Source organism: Gymnoscopelus microlampas (genome assembly GCF_963454915.1).
Source record: "Gymnoscopelus microlampas genome assembly, chromosome: 14".
Lineage (NCBI taxonomy): Eukaryota > Metazoa > Chordata > Actinopteri > Myctophiformes > Myctophidae > Gymnoscopelus > Gymnoscopelus microlampas.
The window spans coordinates 38,938,227-38,949,859 of NC_139951.1; positions in this window are offsets into that span (position 1 = coordinate 38,938,227).

Sequence of the window (11,633 nt, forward strand, 5' to 3'; positions counted from 1 at the left end):
GATACATTATGTAGCTAACAAATATGGAAACGGAATAGATTGAAGATAGAAACGGAATAGATTGAAGAGACAGAGAGAGAGACATGGAAACGGAATAGATTGAAGAGAAAGACATGGAAACGGAATAGATTGAAGAGAGAGAGAGAGAGCCATGGAAACGGAATAGATTGAGTCATGTTTTTTGCAATTCAACTTAAATGAGTCTGCATCAAGTGAGACTTGAACCGGCAACCTTGCGGTCGTGAGGCACTCTTAGGTAGCTGCAACACTACCTATAGTGCTATAGCTTTGTCCAGGCTGTTATAGTCTGTTGAGCATCACAAACTCTTGCCTTCTGTCATGACCCAAGCCCCTGTTTCACTAACACTAAGATCACTCGTTCACAAACCATTTACCAATGAAGAAATTGTACATCTCCTCAGAACCAAAACTAGTGAAAGTAGCCGATCTACAAGCTCACAAACCATTAAAAGTTGTCAGATTGTACATCGGCTATTTTCTCAATGAAGTATGTTATACATTGAAAAAACATACTCTCATTGCTATCTGAAAAGTTGTGAGATTGTAGATCAGCTATTTTCACAATGAAGTATGTAAAAAACACTCAATTAAGTATTTCATGTTATCTTTAACAATTGCAGATGTATTCATTGATAGTCATGTTGTGTGAAATGCAACTTAGATGAAGTCTGCACCAAGTGAGGCTTTAACCTGTGACCTTGAGGTTGTGAGACATACACTTAAGCGGGAAGCTATCTGACTAACAGTCAGTGTGAACAATTTAGGCTAACAAGAACAAAGTATTTTTTTAACGACAGGACTGTATGGCATTTTGTTCATACTAAAGTATTGTATGACTTCATTTTTTATGACACAGTACGAGTTTAGTATGACTTTTCTCATATACTATTGTGTCAATGTAGGAACTGAATTAATAACAAGCTAAAGTCCTTTTTGCATCAACTCCTCCAAGGAACAGGCCATATGGTGTAGTTGGCAGGGCTTTATTGAAGAAAAGGTGACATTAAAAACAAACAATTAGACAAATAATCATACATTGATGATGACAATGAAGTGCACATTAGCATTCACACTGATTTACATGTCAACCTTAAAGTCACATCAGACAATGAGCATGAAACTGTCACTTTTACAAACTGTATTAAAAGTTATCCTTGCCTGGGCGTACATCTGTGCTGGAGGCTGACGACAGGGGAACAGGTTCACCTGAGAGCAAGAAGCTGCGATGGAGAGATGAGTGAATGACATGGTCCAAGGAGTCTCAGATTCACTGAAGCAGTTAAACCGTGCAGGGTACAGAGGTCTGACTGTTTTTTTTTACCACTATAGAACTGTTGTGTGTATTTGAGCATTGCCCTGCATGCTCTTCAGTGAAAGATTACAGCCAGCTACAAACATGAAAAAACACCTACAGTATAGTGTAGGTCAGGGGTCTTCAACGTTTTCAGGCCAAGGACCCCCTAGCTGAGAGAAAGATGAAGCAGGGACCCCCTCTATAATTGCATAAAATTGTGTTTCAGATTAAACTTTTTTTTTTACTTAGTCTGCTCTTTTTACCCTCTACACCTCTACATCTTTGCCAAAAATAGCCGATCTACAAGTTGTGAGCTTGTAGATCTGCTATTTTTGGCTAAAGTTCTCCTCAGAAAAGGGATGCTAGGGTTCAAGTGGTTAATGTAAAAAAATAATAATCATAGCACACAAAGTTTTGGCGGACCCCCTGTAGTAACCCCCTGTTGAAGACCCCTGGTGTAGGTATATTTTGCTTGTTACGGGGCCAGAGCTCAGCTCTGGATCTGTTTTATTACGGGGCTTATTACTAGTAAACTTGACCTTTAACTCTATACTTAGTCTGCTCTTTTTTCCCTCTAATGCTGGAGTAAAAGAAGAAACGTATATACTGTACATTAATATAAGGAATCTCTGTCAGTCAGTCTGATCTGCATGCATCTCCTCAGTGGGTTGACCAATGATTGTAACATATTAAAGTTCTTTGTGAATTCAGCGCCAACACCACACAGACAACGGCAGAACACACAGCGCTACCTTTCCTAATATCAAATTTATTTCAACTTTTCGTTTACCATGCATTTAAATCCGTTACAAAATGTATCCTTTATAGAATTTAGTAGCCTATCCTGTGAGCTGAACAGAACAAAGAATTATGAAGGAAATTATTGTATAGAGAGCGTACAAAACTCACTGTGTTCAATTCAATTCAATCTTTATTTCAGACCCAGGAGGATCCATATCACAAGAAAACAACACCACACAATAAAAACAGAAAATAAAATGAAATAAATAAAAATAATGCAAATAGCTCACATTGTTCAGTTTCTGACATACAGACATGTGCGCCAATGGTTCCACAATCTAGAGGTGAACCTGACAGAGCTTCGTGTGGGGTCTGTTATGACAGCGATTATGTCATTTACTGACTCCGATGCTCTACACATAAACCTATACATAAGGTTGCGTAGCACAGCAGCACAGGTGGGTACCCCAACACTAACAAACATCTGGCTTGCACTGGAGCTTCTTGGAGCTCTCAGCAGCAGCCTCATGCAGACATTATAGGCCACTGTAAGGCGCCTGAAGCTGCCTTGCCTGAAGCGACTCCAAAGGTGGGCAGTATACAGTGGTGTACAGAAGGATCTAAACAGTGAGATCTTCACAGGTACTGAGCACATGCTAAATTTGCGGCACAGCATGTTTGCTTGGGCATACAGCTTACGCCGCTGCCTATAGATGTCTTTGTCATCTGTTAGGTCATTGGAGATAATATGTCCCAAATAAGTAATCTCACTGCACACACTAAGGGCAGTGCCAGCCAGGTAGAAGTCAGGAAAGGTAGATAGTCTGTCTTCCCTACTTCGGACAATCATGACCTTACTCTTTTTAGCGTTGTATTTTATATTAAAATCAAAGCCATACTGTGAGCATATCCTCAGTAGCTGTTGTAGCCCAGCACTATATGGACTAAAGATGACCAAATCATCTGCATACATCAGGTGATTAATTAACGAGTCACCAACTCTACACCCTGTCCCACATGCATTTAACATCAATGATAAATCATTCATATAAACATTAAAAAGGAATGGAGAAATTATTCCTCCTTGACGGACACCATTGGTCACATGAAAAGGAGCAGATATTGACTTCCCCCATTTTACCCTCATTGTCTGGTGAGCATACCAGAACACCAAGATTCTGACTAGGAAACTAGGGACTAGGAAACTGTGTCTCTGTCGGGTGGAAACCTTGTATGTCCAAAACCCTTACTAAATAATCTGTGTTCCAATGGATCCAATGTAGTTATTTAGGCACAAGCTCTTGTTAATACTTTCCATTGGTTTAATAATTATATAAACACACACACATAACCATTGTGACTTAAAATTTCACAATGTTTCGAAAGCAGCTAAAAGAGCCGATCTACAAGCTTACATGTCTCATCGTGATCGCACGAGTTGTGAGCTTGTAGATTGGCTATTTTCACTACTTTTGTATGACACTGTGTTGTTTGTGAGTAGGACATTCATATAATATGGATATACAAGGTTTCAGCCCGACAGCAACGAACAGCAGAAAACCCTTGTTCACAGAGTGACATGGTGTGACAACGCGATAAGCAATGCAATGTACAATTTCATACAAAAAGTGGTCCGTACAAAACTGTAGTTTCACTTTAAAACACTTACCCGGGGGTCATTTTAACGCCTACTCTGGCTTTTGTGAGCACCCCACACAGTTTTTAATTTGCTTGATTCAATATTTGAATATTTGATATTCATTTTTATCAGACCCCGCGTCTCCGAGGCTGGGGTCCGGGCCTTCGTACCCACAAATGCAAAACCAGTGCAACTTCAAACTTCATTTTAACCATGTTAAGACTCATTGAAAATACACGTCCCTGCTTGTGGTGACTGATATTGTCCTTCTAATACTACAATGGGTTTATGTATATAGGAAGGGGGCGTGTTTACCTGTCAACTACTGCCATCTACAGACCAATGGAAGGTAGTGTATCCAGCATTGCATATCTTAATGAGAATGTCTCTGTACATGTGTTTTGGTGCATACTGCATACCTTGATGAATGATTCTTTCTCCATTGCTGTTCTTTGCACTGCACCAGTATATCAAACTAAGTTTAAAAAAAAAAAGGGACTACAGTTAGGTTAATAAGGTTAATAAGACCATTTCCACACTATGAACCTTATATGACAAACATAAGTGTCTTATGTCATAAATGTAAAGGAAACCACATGGTTTTCTTTGTCATGTCCGTACATGGCATTTTTGAACTGTTGGGCGGTATTAGTAAAATTGTTTATTAAAACACAGAGATGTCTTATTGACTCCTGCACTGATATAATTGTTACCGTTTGTGATTGAACACAATGAAAACATAATTCACAAGATTCATGTCTTGAGAATAATATGGGGGCGAAAACACTGAATATAAAATGGCACAAATCTTCAAATAATACCTGTATAATTATCTTCAAAATCAACTTTGTCACATCCAATGTTTACAGGTGTAAAACAGTTTGTGAAATTCGTTTTTCTTTTTTTAAACAATATATTTATTGGCATTTTCAATTATATAAAACCTAACAGTATGACTCTTGTGTTAAAAAATGCCTATACATAATCAAACAAAAACAGCAAATAGAAATACATACTTACATTGTAACAATATGGAAAAATAAATAAAAAATACATTACAAAAACAGAAAAAAAACAAATACAAAAAAAGAAAACAGACGTGTTTTTTTTTCTTCCCACATTACAAAGTAGCAGAACCATCTATTCACTGCCAGAATTATTCTGGCCGCGTTTGAACACTGCCATATTTTTAATTGAAAAAAAAAAGTACTCAGGAGCCGAGATACAGAATTTTTAAGTTTTAAGTTAACAAGGAAGTGGATGGGAGTCTATATCTTCGAAAAATCATATCTCCTTGGTCTTTGGGTCAAAAAAAAAAGAAAAAATCTAAAAAAAAAAAAAAAAAAAAAAAAATATATTTTTAATTTTTAATTTTTTTTAAAAAGTCGTTTTAGTCGTTCTTGGCAGGCATGGCTTATGGACAGAAGTCGTTTTAGTCGTTCTAGGCAGTTAACACAAGTCCTAAAAGATTGCCTTCCATAAAATGAATGAACTGTCCCCATATTTCTTGAAAGATGGCAGATTTCAAGACTTTCAATGGCAAAAATCTGTTTCTCTAGTAGTGCAAGACAATTTGCTAATTCTCTGTACCATTGCCTGATTTCTGGATTATCTGGGTTTTTCCCAGAATGATGAAGTAAATAGGAGTAATATACGTTCGCATCAGCCATTTGTACTGTAGTAACTTGTATCTGGTATTGATTGTCTGCGTTTGAGCTTTATAGCACACCCTCTCCCCAATCTTCAACGCCTATTTCTACATTTAGATCACTACAACAGACCATGTTCCATCGTTTATGTCCATACAAAAAGAAAAAGAAGGGGGCAAGGGGGAAGAGTGATTAATCAATAAAAAACAAACAAATGATCTACTTATTTACACAGTATCTGAAATTAGTCATAAGGTACCGTAAGCACCTGAGATAAGACATAAAGGTGTGAGCATAGCAGCAGATATATACTGCATATGATATGCTATGGACGTTAGTTAAGGTGCGAGAGAGAAAGAAGAAAAAAGACATTGCGTTGTACATGGGATTAACGTGCGATAAAAAACATTATAAACAAATTATAAATTCAGTGATTGTACGATACTCTGGAAGAACAGAAAGTCTGTATCATAGTGCCATAACAATGAAATTGTGAAACCATTAATTTAAAACATTTTACTCAATAGCTTTAGCCATTGTTCAGCAGTTTTTCACCTTTTGAAATTGCAAACAGAATAAAACCTCAAAAATTGCCCTTGATATGACAGACATAGATATTTTCACAGAGCAGTCAAGAGGAATAAGAAATGTTATTGATGTTTCTGCTTTAACCAAAACACCTCGGTGCATTCTCATTTTAACAGATTACTCCATTTAAAAAAAAAACTAGACAATCTGACAAGGTTTTGTAGTTATTCAGGATTACTATCTGAGGGGGGGGGGGGTAATTTCTATCAATGTCCCCAGTAAATATCTCAGACAGCCTACCTGGTGTTGACCAGTGAAAACTAAAGAGGCATCTCAATATTAAAGACAAAACTGGAGCAAACTGGTGCTCAGGGCACAGCGTTTGCATGGTGTGATCACAATCAACAATCAATAATAGTTTTTGTATGTTGAAAAACAACAAATGTTCATGTTGAACAAAACATCAATATTTCTGCCCTACATCAGACTTTCTCTTAATGAGCACACATTTAGTCGCCTGAATACCTCAGTTAGGAATAATCGAATAGGACTCTGGTTCTATTTTGTGGGTTATATTATCTGAACTGGGGCCATGGTTAAGAGGGACGGCCGGGGCCATTCGTCTCACACCGCTAGAGGTGAAATTCTTGGACCGGCGCAAGCAGTGGCTCTTCAAATGTCTGATGGTCACACATTCAGCTGTAATGATTAATGTCAATATGGTTTTATCCTCAGATTGGAAGATGCCCCGAGCGTTTGCCGGCAGCCCCCAATATAAAAATGTATTATGTAAAAAAGAAAAGAAAAACTCAATTCATAGAAATTGAGGTATGGATATATACTAGACTAGAAGTACCACAGCAGAAATTGTTTCTTGTCTTTTATAAATGCTAGCAAGCAAATCATTGGTGGGGGGTTTCCTCATAGAGCTGTGTAATTCTATTGGGAACATGTACTGTTGACTAGCCCATTAAGACCTGAGGCGATTCTTTAAAAAAAATCTAAATAAAAAAAAACTAAAACAGTTTTTGGAAAAAAAAAAAAAAAATGTTTTAAAGATTTTTCAAAAATAGCAGATCTACAAGCTCATAGCGCGGCACTCGGTGCCGCGCTATGAGCTTGTATATCTGCTATTTTTGAATAGCCAATGAAATCTAAAGTGACACAGATGCGTTCCAGGTATAACCCTCCCCGCTCAATTTGCTGTAGGTTCACCAACTTCGGTAATTCGTGCTTCATGAACGCCGTTTTACAATCTCTGTTCAGACTCCCCTCCTTCTATGCTGATATATTAAACGATAATCTCTTCAAGAAGACCACAGACAGCGGACTGCTCAGGTAGCACGACACAAACGTATGTATGCTTTGCTTGTAGACAGAAAATGGCAGTAGCTGATTGACTCAATGTGTGTCGACTAATCTCAAGTCTTTACGCTTAAAGCTATGTGAGATCAATTTCTTACAGAAATGTTCCCGACCGCGGGAGGTCCGAAGCGGAAATCCTACTGATTGTCGATTTCGAGACACGCTGGGAGGAACTCTACAAACAATTCATGCACCCGAAGTTTAAAAGCGTGGACTATGCGATGGCTGACTTCGGTAAGTCCTTTTTGACAGTGGTGGAAAAAGCACAACATGCTTTTACTTAAGTACAAGTATCTATACTGCAATGTAGAAACACTCTTGTCTAGTAAAAAGTAGTGGATTCTTCATTCACCATTAAGGAATATTTTACAAACGAAAATTCTCTGTGTCTTTAAGACATCACAGGATAAGAAAACGATAGAAATGGAGGACTGTATTTTTACGGGGACAGAGCTCTGCTCTGTACACGTATTGTTATTGGCAGTATTCTGTCACTTCTTCTTCTTCTTCTGCCACTTTTCGCAGTTCTGGCTGAACCGCGCTGTCGCTTTTTACGAAACTCGGCCATATGGTAGATGGTCATGAAAAACGATCAAAAAATAATTCTCACAATCTTTCGTCCAAAGGTGGCGCTATAGCACTCAATTGAAAATGCCAACTTTGACCAGGTACAACTCATGCCCTGTTTGACCTACAGCCATGAAATGTAGGATACACATATGTGTCTCCTCATGCTGAACAACTTTCACCCTCTGACTTTTGACCTCTGACCTTTAGATCTCCCACCATTTTGAATTATATGAAAAACAGTCATTGGCTCCTAACTTCTGCATTTTTTCACTTATGGAAAATCCGTTGGAAATTTTTGTAGGCAGTGGTCCAAGGTTCAAGTGCTAAACGTTTCGTGCAGATTGCTCAAAAATCCCAGGAGGAGATAGATTTGAACTATTACAGTTTTATGAAAATTATTCATCTGTGCCTAAAACATACATGCAGACTCACATTTCTTTGAAACTTTGCAGAAATGTACAGGGTCATTCCAAATATCACTGAAACCAATCTTACTCCAATTGGCCAAAAGGGGGCGCTATAGCAATTTTTTTTAAAGGCAGACTTTAAACAGGCATAAGTCATGCCTCGTTTGGCCGAAAGTCGTGAAACTTGCTTACACATGTGCCTTGACTCATGAGGAACACACGTATCGATTTGACCATTAAGCTCCGCCCTTAGATTTTCCGCAATTTTGAGCAGTTTGAAAAATACTTGTTTTTGCCAGTTCTGGCTTAACCGTGCATACGCTTTTTACGAAACTCGGCCATATGGTAGATGCTCATGAAAAACTACCAAGAAATAATTCTCACACTCATTCGTCAAAGGGTGGCGCTATAGCACTCAATTGAAAGTGCCAACTTTGAACAGGTACAACTCATGCCCTGTTTGACCTACAACCATGAAACTTCGATACACACATGCGTCTCTTCATGCCCGACAACTTTCGTGGTCTGACTTTTGACCTCTGACCTTTAGATCTCCCACCATTTTGAATTATATGAAAAACAGTCATTGGCTCCTAACTTCTGCATTTTTTCACTTATGGAAAATCCGTTGGAAATTTTTGTAGGCAGAGGTCCAAAGTTCAAGTGGTAAACGTTTCGTGCAGATTGCTCAAAAATCCCAGGAGGAGATAGATTTTAACTATTACAGTTTTATGAAAATTATTCATCTGTGCCTAAAACATACATGCAGACTCACATTTCTTTGAAACTTTGCAGAAATGTACAGGGTCATTCCAAATATCACTGAAACCAATCTTACTCCAATTGGCCAAAAGGGGGCGCTATAGCAATTTTTTTTAAATGCAGACTTTAAACAGGCATAAGTCATGCCTCGTTTGGCCGAAAGTCGTGAAACTTGCTTACACATGTGCCTTGACTCATGAGGAACACACGTATCGATTTGACCATTAAGCTCCGCCCTTAGATTGTCCGCAATTTTGAGCAGTTTGAAAAACACTTAAACCCAGGATTTTTCAGCTATTTGCGTGAAACTGTATCATCTGTGTGATCTCCTTTTTCACAGTTACTTGTCTGTTGGGCCAATGGCGTCTCCCTTAAATGAATGCCTCACAATCTCAAGGTCGCCAGTTCAAGCATCACTTGATGTAGACTTAATTTAAGTTGAATTGCAAACAACATGACTGTATCAATGAATACATGTGCAAATGGTAAAGATAACCTGAAATGCTTATTTGAGAGTACGTTTTTTACGTATGACATACTTCATTCTGAAAATAGCTGATCTACAATCTCACAACTTTTCATGGTTTGTGAGCTTGTAGATCGGCTACTTTCATTAGTTTTGGTTCTGAGGAGATGTACAATTTCTTCATTGGTAAATGGCTTGTGAACGAGTGATCTTAGTGTTAGTGAAACAGGGGCTTGGTTCATGAAAGAAGGCAAGAGTTTATGATCTTCAACAGACAATATCAGCCTGGACAAAGCTATAGCACTATAGGTAGTGTTGCAGCCTATTAGTCTGAAGGTTGAGAGTTCGAATCCTGTTAATGGCAGTAGGTTGAGATGTCCAATCAAACCATTATGTTTCCATCTCTCTCTCTCATCAATCTATTGTTTCCATGTCACTCTCTCTCTCTTCAATCTATTCCGTTTCCATGTCTCTCTCTCTCTCTCTCTATTCACTGGCCCCGTATTATCGCTGCTTGCAGCTATATTTTCTGTTTGTTTTTTGTTCTCTGCCAACAACATGATGTTCTCCGAGGACATACATTTTGAAAAACAAAAAAACAAAACAAAACAAAAAAAAAGAGGGGGGGGGGGGCATTTCTATCAATGTCCCCAGTAAAGATCTTGGACAGCCTAACCTGGTGTTGACCAGTGAAAACTATAGAGGCATCCCTGAGCACAGATTAACAGCACTTATACAAAAGAACACCCCATTAGGATAAAATGGGAGTCTACACATTCCAGTATCTGAATAAAAGGAGAAAGACTATTAGACCAATATTAAAGACAAAACTGGAGAAAACTGGTGCTCAGAGCACAGCGTTTGCATGGTGTGATCACAATCAACAATCAAAGTCTCATCAAACACAAGCATTAACACCTGGTATGCATGCATATTGCCATCAAACACAAGCATTAACACCTGGTATGCATGCATATTGCCATCAAACACAAGCATTAACACCTGTATGCGTGCATATTGCTTAGCCTCTGATTGGACAACAGACCAATGAGGGAAAGACAGGTCAGGTGTATATGCTAGTATTTGATTGTGAGACACCACACCAAACACCCTCTGCTAACCTCCAGTCAGTGTTTGACGTAGAACTGTTGCTTACGCAGTACCTAGACGAGCGTAAACAGCTGAAGACGAAGATAAAGGACGTCGAAAGGGCAGAACTACAAGCCCACGGCTCACCGTCTTATGACCCTATGCTTCACCCTGTAGGATTTGTCCCGAAAATGAGTGAATATGACCAGGCCGAAGTCGACCACCCGTGTTTACCGGTAATTCGCCCCCAAACTTGATTTGGTGTGCGACGCAATTGCTTCGCTCTTCAGTAAGTCCTTTTTGACAGTGGTGGAAAAAGCACAAAATGTAATAGTATGTAAAAGTATCAATACTGCAATGGTGTCTTACATTCGTGAATTCCTTTCACGAATGCAGGACGGTGAAAAAAGACTAAGCATCTTTGCTGAGGCGACGCTCTTAGGCAAAGTTAACGGACCCTTGTTGGCGTTGTACAACTGGTTGACCAAACATTTCATCAGCGTGACCCAAGCATTGAACGGTAAGTCCTTTTTGACAGTGATGGAAAAGGTACAAAATGTAATAGTATGTAAAAGTAAGTAAAAGTATCAATACTGCAATGTAGAAACACTCTTGTTACAAAGTAAAAGTCCGGTCATCAAATTTAACTTGAGTAAAAAGTAGTGGATTCTTCATTCACCATTAAGTACTATTTTACAAACCAAAATTCTCTGTGTCTTTAAGATGTCATAGGGTAAGAAAATTATAAAAAATATTATATTGTTGGGAAACTAAATGTTCAAAAGGCAATCGTTTGTTTTAAGGTTTATTATCTCAGTGTGTACATAAGCTCTATTGTGCTGATATTATTTTGGATCACTATGTGTGTGTGATACATTTACATAGACAGTTTTGTTGACACTATTACCCTGAGTAATTTCCTTCCTTTCTGCCTTTCTTTCTCCTCTTTCCCCTCTCCAGAAGTCAACTGCAGGGGGAAAGTGGCAGAATCCTACAAAATGATATGCGGCTTACTGAAGAGTGTCCTCAGTGGTGTGGAAGTGTTCGACAGTATTGGCCCCGGCGTGCAAGTCAAAGCTTCTTCGGAATACATGCTGCAGTC